The sequence below is a fragment of the Pteropus vampyrus genome, unplaced genomic scaffold, assembly GCF_000151845.1.
Source record: "Pteropus vampyrus isolate Shadow unplaced genomic scaffold, Pvam_2.0 Scaffold363, whole genome shotgun sequence".
Lineage (NCBI taxonomy): Eukaryota > Metazoa > Chordata > Mammalia > Chiroptera > Pteropodidae > Pteropus > Pteropus vampyrus.
Window position 1 is genome coordinate 1,650,908 of NW_011889144.1, and position 8,572 is coordinate 1,659,479.

The following is an 8,572-nucleotide window of genomic DNA, read 5'->3' on the forward strand; positions in this document are numbered from 1 at the left end:
GTTTCAATATATAAATTTTGGGAGAAAACAATTCAGTCCATAACAGCCAGCTTTCGAAAAAGGTTGTGTTTTCTTTAATTCATTCCTAGTTAAGGTACTAGATCCTTAACTCACAAATGATCTGAGTAGGAGTCTCACCTTGAGCCCACTGTCTTTCATCTATACAAGCATTCATTGTACATCTAAGGTGGGCCAGCACATTTCTGAACCTGGGGACAAATAGTGAAAACAGACACAAATCCCTGCACTCGAGAAGTTGCACCCAAGCTCTGTAGCCCCAGGCCCTAGCGGGATGCATCCATTGCTTGTTGGAGTTGAGTCATGTGCTCCCCCTTGGCCTTTGTATATAAACATTAGTTAGGTCCGGTAAATTTTCTCCTAACAGAGAAAGTCTTAAAATGGGATTAGAGATTTTTCTGAAGGTTCTTCACAAAGGAAGTATGTAATTTCAGCCTATGTTCTCCAGTCAGTTCAGAATACCTTATCAAACTTGCTCGGTTAATCAGGAACTGGTTTCCCAAAGGCAAGATAGAAAACAAACAAATTTTGAAGACAAATGAATTCTTTCATGGCCTGATGGTGTCTACTCCTTCATGCAGAGAAAGGGCTAATTTCCTAAATGGATGCTGGCAGGATTAACTAACCTAATTCCTTCATGAACACTGGACCCCTTGTTAAGGCTGCCACTATTCATCTACCCCTGGATAGCTCGAAGGAGCTCTGTGGTTAGAACTTGCCATTTGTCAAAGTGCATGTTGCCATTCATATTACATAGGTATGCTCTAATCGTAACTCACGCCTAGGGTCAGGATTCAGAGACACATGACTTGCTGCTCTTCTCCCTGCCTGGGGTGGGAGTGAGGGGGTTAAATAGCTCACCAAAGCTGTTAGTGGCACCCTGTTGACCCAGCTATGAAGCAGGAAGATCTGGGGAGCAAAAGAAGCAGAGAGCAGATAGTACATCCAAGGAATGGTAGAAGGGGAAAAAGAATTAGTTGAGAATTCATCAGGTGACACCAGTGCCAGTTTTACTTGTACAGACAAAGGACTTTCCTGAGTATAGCGGTCCTACCTCCTGTTAATGTTCCCCAGTTGCCTTGAGTCCTCAGTGGACAGCCATACTGCCACCAGGAAACCCACAGCACTGTCCTTTTAGAATGCTTCTGGGGTTTTCTTTTTCTCTTGTCCTAGGAAAGATGCTATTGTGTTGTGTACTGACTAATTAGCCAAGGGCAAATGGAAGCAGTAAAGGTTTTTAGCAAAGCTTTCTGTCCCCATACCTTCTGTCCTTCAACTGTGCAGGCTTCCATATCACGTTTCGCACACTGGCTTCCTCCACACCAATGTTAAAACTGTCCTCAGGAGTCAGTGCAGACCTGTTCATCTTCAGTTCTGGGGTTTTTTTCAGCCTAATACTGTTCCTTACTAAATAAATGATCCCTCTCTTCAGTTTGAAGTGTTTTGACCCCTGGTTCATGAATAATCTGCCCCGCCCTGCCTCCCTCCCATCTCCCTGAAGTCTCTTTTCTCTCACTTCTATCACTCTTACAGCCTGGTGAAGATAAATCCCAGGCTTTGTCCTTTGCCGTAGTCTCTTCTCTAACATTCTCTCATGACAACCCCCCACTTTGACAAATTCACCTGTCTGGATAGACTTACAACTACCTTGTCACTGGGCTCACTCCCCCTGTTTTCTTGCGTGATTTCAAATAAACAAATGTTCTCTCAACAAGGCATGCTCTCACCATGGTCCCTCTCTGCAAAACGCTTCCCAGGGTCTCTACTTCCAGAATAAATGACAAAGCCCAGCCGTCGAAGCTTTCCATTCTTTGCCTCCTATAAGCTTGCTGTTTGGTCTCTCACTCCTCCCTTTGCCATGCTCTTTGGTCCCACACTGGCCAATACTTGCTAACCTCTAGTCAAGTGTCATTTATTGGACTTCTGGCCTTTGCTTCTATTCCCTCTTCCTGGAATTTAAGGTCAACTTTTCATGTAAAGCCCAGAAAATTTCTTCAACTAGTTCTTTAAATTTTCAATACCAATTATCTGTACCTCTCTTACAGCTCTTAGGCTATTATGCCTTACTGTATGGTTACTGGTAGACAAGTCTTCTCTACTCTACTCATCTGAGCAATAGATTATTCATTTTTATATTCCTGTATAATACACTGTGGGCAGCAACAGATATTGTTATGTAAATGAATCAATAATTGGTCTCTGAATGTTTACCATTGACCACATATATAACTCATTGTGAATTAATTCATTGGGTTGATAAATGTTTGCTGAGCCACATTTGTTAGATAGATCAAAAAGAGTATTATTCTCTCACTTTCAATAATAGAACCTTTAAAAATGATCAAGTAGGAACTAGAGGACTTGAACAATACTATAAACCAGTGAGATCAAACAGCTATGTAAAGAATGCTCCAACCAACGACAGCAGACTATACATTCTTTCCTAACTCCACATGAAGTATTCTCCAAGTAGACCACATGTTAGTTCATAAAACAATTCTAGTAAATTTTTAAAAATTAAAATCATATGCACTATCTTCTCTGACCACAATGGAATGAAACAAGAAATCAATACAGAAAGAAAACAGGAGTATTTAAAAATATATGGATATTAAATAAAATACTCTTAAACAACCAATGGAGCACAAAAAAAATCACCACAGAAGTTAGAAAATACTTAAAGAAGAATAAAATGGAAACACAGGATAGCAAAACTTATAAGATGCAACAAAAGCAGTGCTCAGAGGGAAATTTATAGCTATAAGCAGCTATATTAAAAAAATAAAGATTCAAATCAACGACCTAACTGTATACCTTAAGGAACTAGAAAACAAAACAAAACAAAAGAGAAGCAGCAGAAAGATGGAAACAGTTAAGGTTAGAGCAAAAATAAATGAAATAAAGAATATAAAACAATAGAAAACAAAGCCAAAAATTGGTTCTTCAAAAAGATCAACAAAGTTGGCAAGCCCTAACAAAGAGTCCAGAAATTAGCTATACTAAGAAAAGAAGAGAGAAGACATGAATAATATAAACATAAATGAAAGTGAGGACATTATTACCAATCAGACAGAAAGTAAAAGAAATATATCAGAGTAGGCTATTGTATGCTCTTATATCAATAATATCAAATAAATTTGATAATCTTCAAGAAATGGACAAATTCCTAAAAACATATAAGTGACCAAAGTTGACTAAAGAAGAAATTTTAAAAATCTCAACAGATTTATATGAAATAAAGAGATGGAATCAAAAACCTTCCAACAAAGAAAAAAGTCCAGGACCAGATGGCTCCATGGCAAATTCTACCAAACATTTAAAGAAGAATTAACATCAATTCTTCCCAAACTCTTCCAAAAAATGGAAGAGGCAACACTTCCTAACACATTCTGTGAGGCCAATATTAATTACCCTAGTAACAAAGCCAAAGATACCACAAGAAAACTACAGACCAATATCTCTTATGAATATAAAAGCAAAAATCCTCAAAAAAAAAAAAATACAAGCAAACCATATCTAGCAAGACATAAAAAGGATTATACTCCATGACCAAGTGGAATTTATCCCAGAAACACAAGGGTCGTTCGCCATAAGAAAACCAATCAATGTAATACGCTATGCTAGCAGAATGAGGGAAGAAAAAAACAGTCATCTAAATGCAAAAAAGGCATTTGACAAAATCCAGCACTCTTGATAAAAACGTCAAGTTGAGAATAGAAGGCATGATAAAGGATATTTACAAAAAACCTCACAGCTAACATTATGCTCAATGGTAAAAGACTGAAAGTTTTCTTTCTAATATTGGGAACAGACAAGGATGTTTGCTTCCACCACTGTATATAACATTGTATTATAGGTCTGCAGCCAAAGGAATTAAACAAGAAAAAGAAATAAAAGATATCAAAATAGTAAAGGAAGAAGTAAAACTATTTCTGTTTTCAGATGACTTGATTCCATATACAGAAAAAAATTTTAAATCCACAAAAAATACCTACTAAAGCTAATAAACAAATTCAACAAAGTTACAGGGTGCATGATCAAGACACAAAAATGAGTTGTGTTTCTGTACATACCAATGAACGATCCAAAAAGACAATTAAGAAAATAATACCATTTATGGTACCATCTAAAAGAATAAAATACCTAAATATAAATTTAACAGATGAGGCAACTGTGTGATCGTTAAATTTATATAAGTTGAAGTTAAATTTATATAAGTTGATAGTTAAATTTATATAAGTTGAAGACTCATAAGCTGAAAACTATGATACATTGCTGAAAGAAATTAAAGAAGACATAAATGTTCATGAATTGAAAGATGATATTATTAAGATGGAATACCTTCCAAAGTGATTTACAGATTCAATGCAATCCTACCATACACACACACGAATTAGGAAAATTCCAATGGCCTTTCTTACAGAAATGAAAAACCAATCCTCAGATTTATGTGGAATTGTAAATGATGTTGAATAATCTGAACACTATTGATAAAGAATGAAGTTGAAGAATTTATGCTTCTCTATCGAAACTTATTGCAAAGCTATAGTAATCAAAACAGTACTGTACTAGCATAAAGATAGATATACAAACCAATAAAATAGAATCAAGAGTCCAGAAATAAACTCAAATATTTAGGACCAACTGATATATAAGAAGGGTGCTACGACCATTCAATGGAGGAAAATAGTTTCTTCGACAGATGAGGCAACTGTATGATCACATACCAAAAAATGAATTTGGACCTCTACCTCATTCCATATATAAAAATTAGCTCTAAATGGATCAATAATCTAAATTTAAAAGCTAAAACTTATATTATTATTAGAAGAAAATAGGAGTAAAACTTCATAACCTTGGATTTGCCAATGAATTCTTAGATTTGGCACCAAAAGCACTGGCAACTAAAGAAAAAAAGAGATACATTGGACTTCATAAAAATTAAAAATTTTATGTGTCAAAAGACTTTATCAAGAAAGTAAAAACAACCCTACAGAATGGTGGAAATATTTGCAATCATATATCTAATAAGGATTCAGTAACCAGAATATATAAAGAACAATTTCAACTCAACGACATAAAGAAAACTCAATTTTTAAAATGGGCAAAGGACTCGAATAGACATTTCCCGATAGAACATAAAAATGGCCAATAAGCACATGCAAAGATGTTCAGAATCATTAGACATTAAGGAAATGCAAATTGAAACTCCAGTGAGATGCCACTTCACACCCACGAGAATGACTATAGTTTTTTTTTTAAATGGAAAAAGAAAGAAATGTGGAGCAATAGGAACTCTCATGTATTACAGGTAAGAATGTAAAGTGGTACAGCTTCTGTGGAAAGCATTTTATTTGTTCCTCATAAAATTTATGCATAGAATTAGCCTATGAACCAGCAATTCAATTCATAGGTATATATTCAAGAGACAAAAATGTATATCCACACAAAAACTTGTACATAAATGTTTATAGCAGCATTATTCACAATAGCCAAAAGTCCATTAACAGATAAACAGTTAAATAAACTGTGGTATAACTATAAAATGGAATATTATTCATCTATAAAAAGGAATGAAGTACTGATACATGCTAAAACTTATATGGACCTCAAAAACATTATGCTCAGTGAAAGAAGTTAGACACAGAAGTTCACATATTGCATGCTTCCTTTTATATGAAATATCCAGAATACACAAATCCATAGAGACGGAATCCCAACTGATTGTTGCCATGGGCTGGGGGGAAGGGGAATGAGAAATAGTTGCTTAATGATTATTGGGTGTTTTTCTGCGGTGAATGTTTTGAAAATGTTTGAAAACTAGAGAGAGGTGGTGGTTACACAACATTGCGAATGCACTAAATGCCGCTGAATTGTACACTTTAAAATAGCTGTTTGTTATATGAATTTTACCTCAATAAAATGTATGGGGGGAAAAAGAGTTATATTTATGAGTGAATCTGTTTTTACATTTGCAATGGCAAGTTATTAGATCATTTCAGGTTATAGAGCAAATCACTTTACACTCACTCCCCTTGACACTTCCTGTTCTCGTTTAGCTGCCGTATCGGGGCCTTCAGGGACCAGATCATCCCTAGAGGCAGAGGACTGTGGAAGACACTACCTTTGACTTGCTCCACGAACTCTGAGGAGTATTTGACCATCCCTGCCTGTGTCTTCTCTGTGCCTTCAACCTCCAGGCCAAGGTCAGAGCTTGGACCTTATAGCCGTTGTTACCACTGGCTGTTTGAGGCTTGCAAAGTCCTGTCTAACAAAAATACCATCTCATTTACCTGTGGTGGAAAATATTGACCCCTTGGGTCTTATTCGATGAGGAGTACATCGATTGCTTGAGTGGAGCTCATGGATGCAGCTTCTGGCTGTCTGCTATGGAGGCTGGAGATACAGACTCTGGTCGACAAAATCCTTTAGTAAGGGCTCATGGGACAGGCATCATTATGTATGGGGTAAGCTGCTGCTGGTGCTGGTATTCTCTGGCTGGAGCAGACCAACGAGAACTCTGGGGCAGGAAATGATAGCAGTTATGCTATCTCCAGACGGTCGATCCTTCCACCCCACCCAGTCAGTCTTCCCCTCCTTCCCCTCCCCAGGTCTGAATTTCTTAAGTCTGAGACTTACCATCCAAACGCCCCTTGAGGGCCTCGAGATACTTTTTTGTGAAGAGACCTCCACCCCATCCCTCTCCCCGACAGGCAGCCCTTCTGTGGAGCAAATCTCCAGGGCAGGGAGCAAATCTCCAGGGCTGGGCACACATGCACAGCAGTCATTCCTGCTTCAGCAAGACCAAAAGTAATAAGCAATGATGACTAAGTTAGATTTGGTCATGTCTGAATTTGCCAGAGTTTCCAGTTCCTGAGGCCAAGCGCAGCATCATACACACCAACAGAAGCCAAATAGTCCCCATGGGTGCCCTGGTTTTAGGTGGTTATTTAATGGGGGGTGGTTACTCCACTGGCCTTGGATAGTCAAACTGCTTTCTATGTCCAACTTTGTCAACATCCCAGGACAATTCTCTAGCAAGTCTCCTGGAAATATGCACACGCGAGCCTGGACTTCTTGAGAAGGGCAGTCTATGAGAATCATTTTCACCTCAGGCCCATTTTTCTGATAAAAGAATGTGCATTGACACTGTGCGGTAACCCACAAAAACTCTGTGGAGGTTCTTGGAAGAAAAACCACCGTGTTTCTCCAGATGTTTTGAAACATTAACTCTAAACGTGGCCCAAAGTAGTTAAAAGGGAAATGGAATTTTTGTTTATCCTTGTAAGTGGTGATTTATCATGTCTTCCCAGCCAGAAGCACACTCAGCACTATTCCAGGACACGTGAAGCAGGAGAGGTCTCTGCCTAGACCGCAGCCGAGACCAGGAATTTGCCATCAGAGAAGGTGATTGCGTTCCTGACCTGCGAGGCTGGAGATTTTTGTTTTTAAGAGCTCGTTAGAGGCACTGAACCAGGGAAGAAAGCTTGTGCAGATAGAGTGAGTCATGGGGGTCATTTACCCATCTGTGGAGGAGGATGAGCATGAGCAGGGCCTGTGTGTGGGACGTGGAGCCCAGGCATGGCGGAGCGTGTCTGAGCCCACTGAGTCCTCTCCTCACAGACAGGAGCCAGAGCTTCCCTTGAAGCTGACACTGTGGCCAGATGGATGGAGGTAAGGGAGTGTCGGCCTAGAGCAGAGTCCGGTCCTGAGAGGTGAAGAAGGAAACAGAAACAGAAGGCCGAAGCAAGCCTACAGGGAGGCCAGCCCCAAGGAGGCCCAGCTAACCAGGCGATTTCTCAGCAGCAGCAATGAGACCCTGGCAGGCCATCGAACGTCCCTCAGCCCCAGTTTCCTCATCTGTAAAATGGACACAAGAAGGCTACCCACCTCATGGGCAGTTGCAATCTGGTGAGTTTAGCACATTCCTGGCACACAGAAAGTGTTTATAAATCTCATGATCTGTGTTATCTTGTCTGAAATGAGAAGGCTGAACCCTACAAGAGCCCTAATGCTCCTGGCTTCCCACGAAAGTCTGTTTCTCATCTTGGTCTTGATGCATTTCTCTCAGTGACCTCTGATGCTGACATTGAACGTCTTGTTCCCTGGATCACCGTGCTCCACACTTTGGTCCAGGATGAGAAAGGGCTGGACACGAAAGAGAAGTCCACGTGTTTGGTTAGAGAGGCTGGGATTTAGGTCAAGGTCAGAAGAAGCTAAGCCCTGGCCTCCCTAGCCAAAATCGATGGTTTAATTCTGTCTGAGGGTCCCATGTAAGGCGTGGTAGGGGTTGGCAACACCAGCAGAATGAAATTACATGACAGAATATAAGGAATACTGGGTGCCAGAGGGTATTTTCTGGTGGTCTCGTATCACATTTATTTACGCAGCTTTCCCACCCAACAGCCTGGTATTGGGCTATGTAGCTCCCACCTTGCCATGGCACTCGGCTACCTCCTTTCTCCCAAGAAAATTGATGTTACCTAGAAAGAATCTCACACTGTGTGACCTAGGGCCCGCGATGCTTCTCTTCTGTGGTTCCATCATTGAACTT